The sequence below is a fragment of the Callorhinus ursinus genome, unplaced genomic scaffold (genome assembly GCF_003265705.2).
Source record: "Callorhinus ursinus isolate GAN/ISIS: 27379988/994484 unplaced genomic scaffold, GSC_fseal_2.0 scaffold95, whole genome shotgun sequence".
NCBI classification, from domain to species: Eukaryota; Metazoa; Chordata; class Mammalia; order Carnivora; family Otariidae; genus Callorhinus; species Callorhinus ursinus.
Window position 1 is genome coordinate 175,235 of NW_027397157.1, and position 13,128 is coordinate 188,362.

Here is a 13,128-nt window from a genome sequence, read left to right on the forward strand (position 1 = left end):
AGAGAATGAGAGATAGAGAGCACAAGAGGGAAGAGGGTCAGAGGGAGAAGCAGACTCCCTGCTGAGCAGGGAGCCTGATGCAGGACTGGATCCGGGGACTCCAGGATCATGACCTGAGCCAAAGGCAGTCGCTTAACCAACTGAGCCACCCAGGTGCCCTAGACCCCTTTTTTTTTTGGAAACAAATTTATTCTCAGAATAATGCACAAAAGTAGAGGTTGAGGCTAACTTTGGGAGGCTTTCCCCGCCACTCCTCCCCCTCCTCTCTGGCTGCCAGTGAGAACAGAGCTGAAGGAATCATGCAATAACAAACAATGATCAACTCTAAAGACAAAAAGGTTTGGTCCAAAAGAACTCAACATAATCCAATTACTGTGAAGAGCTTCACTGAGTAGGATTAAGATCTTGCGGATGTAGTGTTTCCACAGGGTTGCTCTTCAGTGCACCAAGGGGGCCTGCTTGAGGGAGATGAGGACAGAGCACATGCGGGAGATATCTTTGGCCTGCTTGCTGGACTTGGGGTTAAAGTCACACAGCCAGGCCACCCGTTCCCACTCAGTGCCTGCGGACGACTCGTCTATATCGTTTACAAAGGCTTCTTCTGCTGTCCTGTTGTTTGCTTTTGTTTTCTGTAGCTGCTCGTCCTGCCTCGCATACCACTCTTCTAGCTCCTTTATTGCTTTTTCTTTCCACTCTGCTTCTTGCTTCCGAGAATTGGCATCAAGGGCTTCCAAGCGTTCCGTTTGCTCTTCTCTCCATTTACGGATACTTTCAGGCTCTGACTGCAATCGATCCACTTGTGAAATAGTTGTGTAACTGTCTGTTGGACCATTACTCTCCTGGTAGTACTTGCCATTCATCATTCCATCCAGGGCATCCGGACCCCCTGGCGGCTCGCCATGCAGCTGGGCCCCGGGGGCACCGCCGTCCAGGTTGGCGAAGGCCTCGTCGTTCTCGATGCCCGCAATCTCGCTCTCTTGCTGCACCAAGAAGGCCGCGGACGGGTCTTTTTCACCCGCACCGACCACCCGGTTCCCTAGCGCGGGGCCGCTGGGAGCGCCGGCAGGAGCGCCAAACGGATCTAGTTCAGCCATAGCCGGCAGTTCAACGGCACGGACACCAACGTTGAGTGACACGCCAACCGACCCACCAACACCACATCATTTGATGTCTTCAATCATCTGATCACACCAACCTCATCTCCCACTTGCCAAACACCAAAAATTTTGGGGTTTTTTTGGTGGAGGGTGGGAGAAGAACTTTTTGGTATATAAACAAGTCTTTCCACCTTAAAAGCCTTTGCTCTTTTCATAAACCATAATCTCTTAACCTCCCAGGCTTTTTGTGCATATCTGTTAAAGGAGAAAGAAAAGAGGGAAATAAAAGAATAGATGAGATATAAGTTAAATTAACAATTCTGTGATAACCAAAATCTTACTTTTTCTTTTCACTGTCACATGAAACACAAAAACTTAAAACTGAATGAATACTTAGGAATTAATCTTTAACTGTAGTCCTACTTGAGATTCATTTTTAAAGATTTATTTATTTATTTGAGAGAGGGAGAGAGAGAAAGAGCAAGTGGGGGGAGGAGCAGACAGAGGGGGGAGAGGGAAAGAATCCCAGGCAGACTCCCTGCTGAGCATGGAGCCCTATGTGGGGCTCGATCTCACAACCCTGAGATCATGACCTGAGTTGAAATCAAGAATTGGATGCTCAGGGCGCCTGGGTGGCTCAGATGGTTAAACATCTGCCTTCGGCTCAGGTCATGATCCCAGGGTCCTGGGATCGAGTCCCGCATCGGGCTTCCTGCTCCTTGGGAGCCTGCTTCTCCCTCTACTTCTCTCTCTCTCTCTCTCCTCCTGTCTCTCATGAATAAATAAATAAAATCTTAAAAAAAAAGAGTTGGATGCTCAATTGACTGAACCACCAAGGCACCCGTTGAAATTCATTTTTTACAATTTTTTTAGGTAGCCACATTCTCCAAGGCATTGTCTCCTAGTTAGTACATGAGACTGCAATTAAGTGGTCACCAATGATGAAGGCCCATTTAGTGTATGTTTCAGTCACTTTAGCTACTTGTTCTAGTAACTGCATTCTAAACAAATATGATATCAACTACCAGGTCTGAAATTTCCCACCTGTAGAAGTCTTAGAGTTTCAGCTCTAAGAGTAGTATGCTTGTGAAAGAAATACATTTCAGGAAGTCTTGCTTTCTATATGATTTAGTATATGTGTAAATTTTTAACAATAAAAATGGTTTATAAAAGTAAATTTAAAATATTTTTTAATTATTAAGTTTACTGAGAAAAATGTAAGAATATAGCATGTGTATGACAGTAATGGTTGGATGATACTCAACATGGATTCTCCCAGGCTGTACCCTACTGAATCTGGGTCTTTTTCAGGTCTTTCTCGTTTCCATTTTTATCCTTTCTTTTCTCCTCCTCACTTTCACCTATCAGTAATGTATGTCAGGAATGGATGGATGATACACAAAGCTACACACAGATACCTGGGTTCTCAGGAACCGCTCTCTTCTGGGTCCAGATCTTTCTCAGGCCCTTTTTCAGGTTCTTCATTTCTGATCACTTCTACTTTCTTTTCCTCACCTCCAGCTTCTCGGGCCTCATCATCAGAGCTTTCATACTTATATTCACTGGTTTCATTAGTGAAGAATAATACAGACTTTGGGACCAGAACTTCACGGAAAAAATAACCCAATCTATAATCGGTGGTGACATCGAATATTCTGCCCTCAGGAGAATCGGGAGGATAGAAGTAGGTGAAGAAAGAATAGCTGGGCATCTTCCTAGTGGTGGATACGATACTCCTGCGGCCCTCACGTTTCTTCAGCTTGCTCTTTTTCACGGTGACATGTTTCCCCTCTTTCCAGTAGATCTCACACCCCGTGCTGCTGATAATTTCTGGCCCTTTGGAGAAGAAGGGATCAGAATCATCTGGGTCTGATTGCATTTGGTATGTTTTTGTCAGGAATTCATTGAAAAAATATTCATTTGACTTAAAGATAAATTCTATGGTGAAGCTCATTGGTTCTTTGAATGCTGAAAATTTATTTTTTACATCTTTCAAGTGCTCTAGTACAAGTTCATCATTTTTTTGGATCATCCTCCCAAGGATCTTCACATTTTTAAAAGCCATCAACCAAAAGTGAGGTATGCCGTTTGTTTGCCCTTTTCCCGCAGGCTCTCTTTCCATTTCCCCCCATGAACCTTCCTGGACACCTACTTGCCACTGACATTCACCTTCTATGGGCTCATGGATTGCATTGATGATCTCAGATCTCTTATCAAACAAAGGTTTGTAGAAGGAGGCATACTTTTTCTCTTGATCGTGAAAATCTCTGTAGAATTGAGCTTCTACCTGTGCATATTAGACCTGGAGGTTTTTGAGAGCTTTGACCCACAGCTTAACCACTCAAGGCAAGTGCTGAGCACTGCCTGCCTTTGAGCTGGGTGCCCCAACAGGGGATGCAAGGGTCTGAGAACACTGCTGCCACTTGCTAGTTTCAGTCTCTGGCTGCACAGGCCCCCATGTCATAGAATACCTCTGAACTGGGGACTTCCTCTCCTGGACCTTGGCATCCTCTGGTTCTCTGCCTTCTAGCATGTAGCCCCTAGGCAGTTTCCTTGGACACTTGGGCGCAGTTTCCTTCTATCAGGTACTCACCCTCCCAGTTCTCTATTCCCTCTTCTAGGTCTTTGGACTCAGGAGGTTCTGGTCCCTCTCCTGGATCCTCTGGTTCCCAGGTACCATGCTTTACCAACATGTGACGTGCATGGGGTTGAACCAAGAGGTGGTCATTATAGTGTATAAGTTGTAGAATGGAACAGATGAGATCCTGAAAGAAGGACCAAAACTGTGCTGTGGGGAACTCATTGGTCCCTATAAGGATGACTTTGGCACCCTCTTCCTGTACCTCTTTGTGGTGGTATTCTCTTTCATCTTCATCTTCCTCCTCCTCACCATCATAGTTCTCTTCCTCTTCCTCTTCCACCATTTCCTCATTGTCCTTCTCTTGACTCCCCCCCCTGCTGACTGGACATCCCTGTTCAACTATGGGCTGGGAGGCCTCCTACCCAGTCTTTTCTTCCTGAAGTGTTCTTGCAACTTCCTGGGAAGCCAGGCTTCCATAACCTCCAAAATTCCATCTGACCCCTCTGCAGGAACCAGATAACTCGAGTAGTCAGGGGTCATGGTCTGCCTCACTATCAGCTCTGTCTTGGCCACCTTGTGCTGGGTCTTGTTCTTCTGTGGCAGACATGGCAACAGGGATGCTCCAGTCTGTGTTTGGGCCTGAGTGCTGATCTGGTTGCTGTGATGACTATGGTGAAGTTGGCAACTACCAAGGTGACTGCTTCCTAAGGGAAGTTATTGACAGAGGGACCTGCCTGGAGGCAGTGGGGGCAACAAAGAAGATGGATGCAGAGGGCACAACAGTCTTTAAAGTTGTGGAAGCTCTACCACAGAAAGGGCAGGAGGGCTGCTGGAGGAAGGGCCAACCAAGACTGCACCTGAGATGGCATTGGAGAAGGTGGGAAATATCAGGTGGGTAGATGAAAGGAGGCAGAGCTTGGAAGGGTCAACAAAAGGCCCCCTTTGTCTTTGCAAGCTCTAAATTCATTTGCTGGGAAGTGAGGATTGGCATGCCTGGGGTCCAGTGAGTGATCAAGGCCCTTTTGTTCTAGTTTCAAAACTCCATCTTTGAGACCTTAGAGGTCTGAGTTATTTTTTAGACCCATGCAAGTCCCGTCCATTTAATTCCACTATTTTCAGCAAACTATAGAGTTCCAATATGACTGTCCTCTGCAGCCCAAGAACTGTGATCCCTATCCCCCAATTTCCATCTAGGGACAACTCATGTCAGTAGGGACAGAATCATAAAAAAAAACTGTATAGTTCAGCAGTGATAAAAATCTCCAAGAAGAGAGAGAAAAAATCCTGGACATACTAACATTATTAAAGCTGCTTAATAAAGTTAAAATGAATTCAGTCAGAATAGGGTTGAAAAAATATTTTTAAAAAAGGAGCAGGAAAGTGTTTAATAAATGCTGTTGTTTCACATCAAGCTTCTACAATATTAATACAGAAAAGAGGACACTTAATTACAGACAACCATGAAAGACATTAAAAGTCACCTTGCTAGGATAATCTGAGTAAACTAAGACTTTCTGTTGCATTCAGACACACTAACAAAGAAATCAAGTGCAAAGAACCTTTACAATGATGAATAAATCAAGAACTTTTTCATATTTATTCAGAAAAGCAAAATGTTGGGGTGCTTCATGGCTTAGTCAATTGAGCGACCGACTCCTGGTTTTGGCTCAGGTCATGATCTCACGGTGGTGAGATAGAGCCCCGCGTTGGGCTCCAGACTCAGCACAGAGTCTGTTTGTCCCTCTGCTCCTCCCCCCACTCTCTCAATAAATAAATTAAATACATACATACATACATACCTTTAAAAAAAGAAAGGCAAAATATTATATAACTCCGAATAATATTTTTGAAAAGAAAACATAGCAAATGAACTAAGAAACATCACATTTTAGAAAATAACACTGAGAAATCCTTTTTTATCATTCCAACACACTTTCAGTGTATTTAATTTTGTCTCTGGTCCCACTTTAAGAAGGGAGCATGGCAATATCAAAAAACACTGATTTAAATTTGGAAGGGAATGTAGTAAAGTAACTAACAAGAAAAAAGGAAAAATCAATGGCACAGTGCACCTAATTGACTTGCCAAAGGTCACACAAATTAGTGACAGAGTCAAGTATCTAATCAAGATTTCCTGATGTCTATTTTGCATTTAAGACAGGATTGCTTATTTTCTATCCAGCTTGGGGAGAAACATGACACTTGAAAGTTAATTAACCATCCACAGAGAAAGTCAATGGCCTTAATTGGAAGAATCTGAAAGGACCAGACCAAGCTGTCACAAGCATGCCCCTTCCACCATTAATTGAAAACATTTTCAGGGACTGAGAAAGAAGTTCCATAGTCCCAGGAAAAAAATAGGCTCAAAATGTGGCGTGGAGAAAAGGGTAAATATGACGTGGATCCATAACTAAAGTATCCTTATATGTAATATATTGACTATAACCTATGTAGTTGAAAGAATCAGAAGGGGTCACAGTGGGTGGGCTCTTCTCAAGAAAGAAGGGAGTACTTAAGGTAGACATCAAACCATATGCAGCAGACCCCTATTTGGATAGGACAAATTTCACTTTGCCTCCTCAAAATGCCTTTGTCTTCTTAGAGCATCCTTGACTCTCTGATAGAAGGGAATTATAATAGATATTTGACTTTGCACTACTGTAGAAACTGGTGAAACAATCTTGGTTCAGCTGTTTCTTTGGTCTGATGCTAATCCTCAACTCACAGGACACATGGTCAGGAAGTAAGAATGAAAATGAACTGAGAAATGTAGGGAAAACTGAAATATGCTAATAAGATGGAACCTGTATCTTTTCTTTTATTGAACTCCAGGTCAGACTTTATCTCTTCTCAAGTCTGAAAACCTCTTCCATGCATGACATGCAGGAGAAATAGAACTCTTGTTGCAAAATTGCCATTAAACCTGGCCCAGAAATTAGAGAACCTGGAGGGGTATGACTCTGGTAGCTGAAGCTATGAGCCTGGCTGCAACCATTGCCAAGGGGAAGCAGCAGATGCACAAAAAAGTGAGTGATCCACAACATGGTTCCTGATATACCTCATTCTTCCAAGAGTGAAACATGACTACTATTTCATTTCTGCTTTCCAGATCTTAGACAAAATTTTACAGAGGCCAACCCTAACTGAAAGCATGCAAAATAAAGGATCCTGGGAAATGTAGTTTTACTTAACCAGATAGACACGTAACAGAGCTTTCACAGTCCAGCCCTTGTCAACTTGGCACCTACTCACACTACTAACTAAAGAGCAAAGCCATGTTTCTGCCTATCATGATGCATCTATCCCATGTACAACTGAGAACATGCTCACCTTCTCCATAAAAGATGATACAAAATTCCTTTACCCAGGTAGGGTGATGCTCATTCTTCCTCTCTGTTCCTTTTAACATCCTGTAATTTGTCCCACTGAAATAAAAACCATAATTAACACATCTTTTGTAAATAAGAAAGAATAGAGGTAAAAGAGGGTAGAAGAAAATGGTTTAGTATAAACACGGATATATAGGTATCAAAATAAGAAAGAAATACTCATAGCTATTATAGTCCTAGGTTTTGCAACTGCTCTGGTGGCCAAACTGATATTTTCAACTATCTTCTTCCATTCCTCATTACATATTTCCATTGCCCTCAGCAAGCCCCTTATAGCAAGGTAGTCAATGTTCTTTGGTTGTTGGAGTGAACTAATTCTTCATTCCTGGATGGTCTGGACCATTAGCCCTCCTGTTTGTGTGGATTGTTGTAGTTTTCCATTGACTTTAGTCACAGGACGTAGGGGTACTATGAGGGTTAGGGTTAGGAAAACTCTTGCATTACAAACTCCCATTTTGTGTAGCAATGAAATTTCTTCTTGATAGACAGGATCTACCATACCAACCAGTACTATAATCCCCTTCTTTTCCTATTGATTCAATGGCATAAATAACCCAAGGTGACCAGGTGGCAATCTCACTACAATTTCAATGGAGCCATTGTTGCACCCCCTGGTGGAAGCATTCATCCATTTGAAGTAAGACATTCAAACCAGGAGAGCCTAGTTCATAGGAATGGGAAGCAAGAAGTGTGCTACGGGAACAATGAGAAGATACATCTACATTTTCACTTCTTGATTCCTCAGGCTGTGGAAGAAACAGCACCACATTTTGGATGCTGATTTAGAGCATGTATCACATAACAGAGGACATGTTTTACCCTACTGGATGTTGTCACCTGGATGGCTCTATAACTGAGTCATCAAAAGTCCATTCCACTCTCTATCAGGCCAGCTGCTTCAGGTGATGAGAAACCTGGTCAGACTGGAGAATCTCATGAATATCAGCCCATTGTCATATTTTTTGTTGTTGCTGTGGAATGAATATTTGAGTCAGAAGAGATGCTGTGTAAAATTACATAATTGTAGGAATAAGGATGGAGGAAAATGGCAGAGTAGGAGGATCCTAAGCTCACCTTGTCCCATGGATACAACTAGGTAACACTCATATCAGTGTAAATAATCAAAAGAATGACCCAAAGACTGAGAGAACAAACTCCACAACTGAAGATAGAGAATAGGTCACATTGAAGAAAGTGGGAATGGACGAGACACAGTGGGGGGCTAAACTGTTTGGGGCTGTCCATAGGAGAGAGGGAGGGACACTGTGGGCATGTAGAGAGGAGAGAAACAAACTATCATACTGGGAATCCCTCACAGAGATGACAAATTCCCACAGCACTTGGCTTTGAAAACTAGAGGATCCAAATTTTGGGAGTTCTTACAAACAATGGGACTTAAAGCCTAGAATTTTAAAATTCAGTAGGCTTGGTTCTGAGAGAGCCTGGAGGGCAATAGGAAGCTGAATCTCCACTGTTAAAGAGATAGCATAATAAACAGCTGCAGATATATAGCATAGAAATTTGGAAAATATACAAGGCATACAGGAGGCAGAGTTATTTACTAGTCTCAGAGTAAGTCCAGAAGGTGCAGGATTTGCTGAGGAACTTCACCAAGAACAAAGGAACTGGCAGGTGCCATCTCCCTCCCTTTTACCATAGCATAAAACTGTGGCAATCTGCAGGAATGAGCAGGGTGCCAAGATTCACTACCTAACTTGCTTACACCAAGCCCTGCTGACCTGGGCTTTAGCAGATCTGCCTTTTCCAGTCATGCTTGCCTCAGTACTGGCACTGCTGGTCCCTTCCTCCAGAAGGCCTGTGCAAAACTTGCCAACACCACGTTTCCCAGCCTGCACACTTTGTGGAGCCTCAGTCCCAATGGTGGCAGCAGTAGTGGCAGTGCTACCCTTCCCACAGAAAACCAGAATGCACTTATTAAAATTGGTCCACTAACACCCCAGTGATTAAACACCACCCACAACAGGCAAAGAGAAAAAATGCAAACTACTGGACTGAGAGAAAGGGCAGCCAAGACACAACAGCATGATGCACAAAACACACATAGGAGACACCACTAAAGAACCAGTTTTCAGTGAACAGGAACACTGCACTGCAGGACACTACAGGATCTCTTCTTCACAAGGCCATTACTTTCAAGAGCAGAAGACAGATTAACTTCCTAACACAAAAAAAGACATAGACAGACAAAATGAGAAGAGGAATAAGTCCCAAATGAAAGAACATGACAAAACTATACTAAGAGATCTAAGTGAAATGGAGGTAAGTATTATGCCTGATAGATAATTTAAAGTAATGACCATAAAAATACTCACTGGACTTGAGAAAAGAGTGGAGGACATCAGTGAGACCCTTAACACAAAGAAGAACATAATAAATGAAATTAAAAATACACTAGATGGAATAAATAGCAGGCTAGATGAAGCAGAAAAATGAATTAGTGACTTGAAGGACAGAGTAATGGAAAGTAAGCTAAGCAGAGGAGTGAAAAATATGCAAAATGAGGATAGACTTAGAGGACTCAGCAAATCCATCAGGCATAATAACATTCACATTACAGGGATCCCAGAAGAAGATAAAAAAAGGGGCAGAAAATTTATTTGAAGAAATAGTAGCTGAAAACTTCCCAAATCTGGGGAAAGAAACAGATATCAAGATCCAGGAGTCACAGAGATCCCCCATCAAAATCAACACAAGGAGGTACACAAGACACATAGTAATTAAAATGACAAATAGTAGTGCTAAATAGAGAATTTTAAAAGCAGCAAGAGAAAAGACAGTTACATTCAAGGGAAACCGGATAAGGCTGTTAGTGTATTTTTCAGCAGAAACTTTGCAGGGCGGAGGAGTGCATGATAAATTCAAAGTTCTGAATGGGAAAAGTCTGCAGCCAAGAATATTTTATCCAGCAAGGCTATAATTCAGAATAGAAGGAGAGATAAGAGTTTCCAAAACAAACAAAAGTTGAAGGAATTCTTGACAACTAAAGCAGCCCTTCAAGTAATGTTAAAGGGGACTCTCTGAGTGGAAAGGAAAGACCATAAGAGTAAGAAAAGCAGGAGGCAAAAATGCAGTAGAAGAAGTATATCTGTGGGGTGCTTGAGTAGCTTAGTCAGTTAAGCATCTGACTCTTGATTTTGGCTCAGGTCATGATATCAGGGTTATGATATAGAGTCCTGCATCAGGTTCTGCCCTGGACATGAAACCTGCTTAAGATTCTCTCTCTCCCCTTCTTCTGCAGTCCCCCTCATGCTCTCTGTCTCTCTCTCTCAAAAACAGTTTATCTGTAAAATCAGCCAAGGGACTCACAAAATAAAAGGACATAAACTATGACATCATATAGCTAAAATGTCAGGAGGAGAGAAGTAAAGAATGGATTCAAAGTGAAGTGACCATAACCTTAATATAGACTGCTATATGCAGAAGATGTTATTTACAAAAAAAGGTAAATACAATAAAAAAAGTATTAGAAATGCAAAAAGTAAAGAGAAAGGGACCCAAGTATATGAGTAAAGAAAGCCAGCAAACCATGGGAGAAGAGAGCAAGAGGAGAAAGGACCAGAGAAGAACCTCAGAAACAACCATAAAACAAGTAACAAGATGGAAATAAATACATACTTATGAATAATTACTTTGAATATAAATGTAACTGCTCCAATCACAAGACATAGGCTGACAGAATGGACAAAAAAGCAAGACTCATTTATATGCTAACTACTAGAGATTCATTTCAGACCTAAAGACACACACAGATTGAAAATGAGGGAATGAAGAAGCATTAATCATGCAATTGGGTGTGAAAAGAAAGCCAAGGTAAGAATACTTATATCAGACAAAATAGACTTTAAAAAAAATACTGTAACAAGAGATAAAGAAAAACCCTATAAAATCATAAAGGGAGCAATCCAACAAGAAGATATAACAATTGTAAATATGCACCGAATTACATAAAACAGTTAAGAACAAACTTAATGGAACTAATCAATAGTAAAACAATAGTAGTTGCAGATGTTAATACACCACTTACATCAATGGACAGATCATCCAAACAAAAAATCAACAAAGACACAGTGGCTTTGAATGACACCCTAAACCAGATGGATTTAACACATATCTTCAGAACATTACATCAAAAAAAAAAAAAAGAACATTACATCTTAAAACAGCAGAATATACATTCTCCAGAATAGATCACATATTAGGCCACAAATCAAGTATCAATAAATTAAAAAAACCACACAAATTCATACCATGTATCTTTTTTGGCCACAAGGCTATGAGACTAGAAATCAACCACAAGAAAAAATCTGGAAAGAGCACAAATAAATGGAGGTTATATAACATTATACTAAACAATGAATAGGTCAATCAAGAAATCAAAGAAGAAATCAAAAATTACATGGAAACAAATGAAAATGAAAACACAATGGTCCAAAATATTTGGGATGCAGCAAAATTCTTCTAAGAGGGAACTTTTGGCAATACAGTCCTACCTCAAGAAGCTAAAAAGCTCAAATAAACATTATAACCTTATACCTAAGAGCTAGAAAAAGAACAAACAAAATGCCAAACCAGCAGGGAAGAAAATAATAAAGATCAGAGCAGATATAAATGATATAGAAACTAAAAAACAAAAACAAAAACAATAGAACAGATCAATGAAACCAGGAGCTGGTTCTTTGAAAAGATCAAGAAAATTGATAAATCTCTAGGCACACTCATCAGAAAAGAAAAGAAAGAAAGAAAGTGAGAGAAAGGTTGGTGAACACGTGGAGATTTGTGGAGTGTGGTGCACCCAGAGAGGGTTTGAAAGCTCTCCACCCTTTCCCCCTACCTCGCCCTATGCATCTCTTCCATCTGGCTGTTCCTGAGTTATAACCTTTTATAATAATCTGGTGATCTAATGGCAGATTTGTAGCAGAGCAGCATCCAGAAATCATTGTAATTGTGGCAGTATTTCAGGCAATCGTTGTTCAAGGATTTTAAAACACTTCTCTAATGGGCCCTTTGGATGCCAGAACCTGCTCATCCCACCGGGGTTAGCTTGGAGGTACTGCTAAAGTAACGTCAACGAAGGGTAAAAAAAAAAAAAAAACCACGTAAAAAATTGCTCAAGAAGTCCTTCACTTGTCGGAGGGAAGATGGCGGAAGAGTAGAGGACCCTATTTCAACTGGTCCCCAGAATTTAGCTGGAAAGCTACCAAACCATTCTGAAAACCCAGGAAATCAGCCTGAGATATAAGAATATATACTTGGACCTCTACAAGCAGGAAATCTCTGTCAGTCTCGAGGTACAGAGATCGAAGCCTGATTCTGTGGGCAGATATTGGAAGATAAACAGAAGGGGGAGGGAGACTCCATAAGCTGACAGCAAAAGGTGATATAACACCTGAGTGCAAAAGTGTCACGCACTGGGCACCGGGCACACACTCGCAGACAGGTAGCAGCGGGGAAAGGACTTTAGTCCAGCCCCCAGAGAGGATCCAGGAGTTTCAGGCATGTGCACATGAACTGGGAGCGGCTCACAGTTTTAGAAGCACAAAGGGCAGATACATGCCCGGCCCTGGGATTGACCTCTGGGAGAGTTGCTGTGGGGTGCACAACCGGGGAGGATGCAGTTTTTAGCAGCACAGACAGAAATGGAGACTGTGTGTCCTGGAGAGCTCAGTGAAGAGCAGACTGCAATTTCTCTGTTCTGGGACAGAGGTTTCAGTATGGTCACTTCTGCTCTGACTCTCAGAAGAGAAGTGGAAAGCTGCCAGGGAAAGCCTCCAGAGAACAAAATCTCAAAAAACCGGTTTTCACTGAGCCCACCCCCGCCACAGGGGTCAGAACAACTTTGTCCAAGCAGGGTTGCTTGAGTAACAGCGCAGCAGGCCCCTCCCCCAGAAGATAGGCTGGAAGAACAAGAGGACAACCCTAAAATCCCTATGAAACAGGTGCATCTTGCTTGGGTCGTGGTTAATACTTTGGACTCTGTACATTCTCTCAACCACCCCCCAACAGAATGACTAAGAGGAGGAACCCCCAACAAAGAAAACAA

The 13,128-nt window shown here is 42.0% G+C and overlaps 1 pseudogene; it reads right to left on the bottom strand.

Moving 5' to 3' along the window:
- Positions 1 to 261: 261 nt before the first annotated feature.
- LOC112817829 (clathrin light chain A pseudogene) lies at positions 262 to 1,133 on the bottom strand (annotated as a pseudogene).
- Positions 1,134 to 13,128: the final 11,995 nt, after the last annotated feature.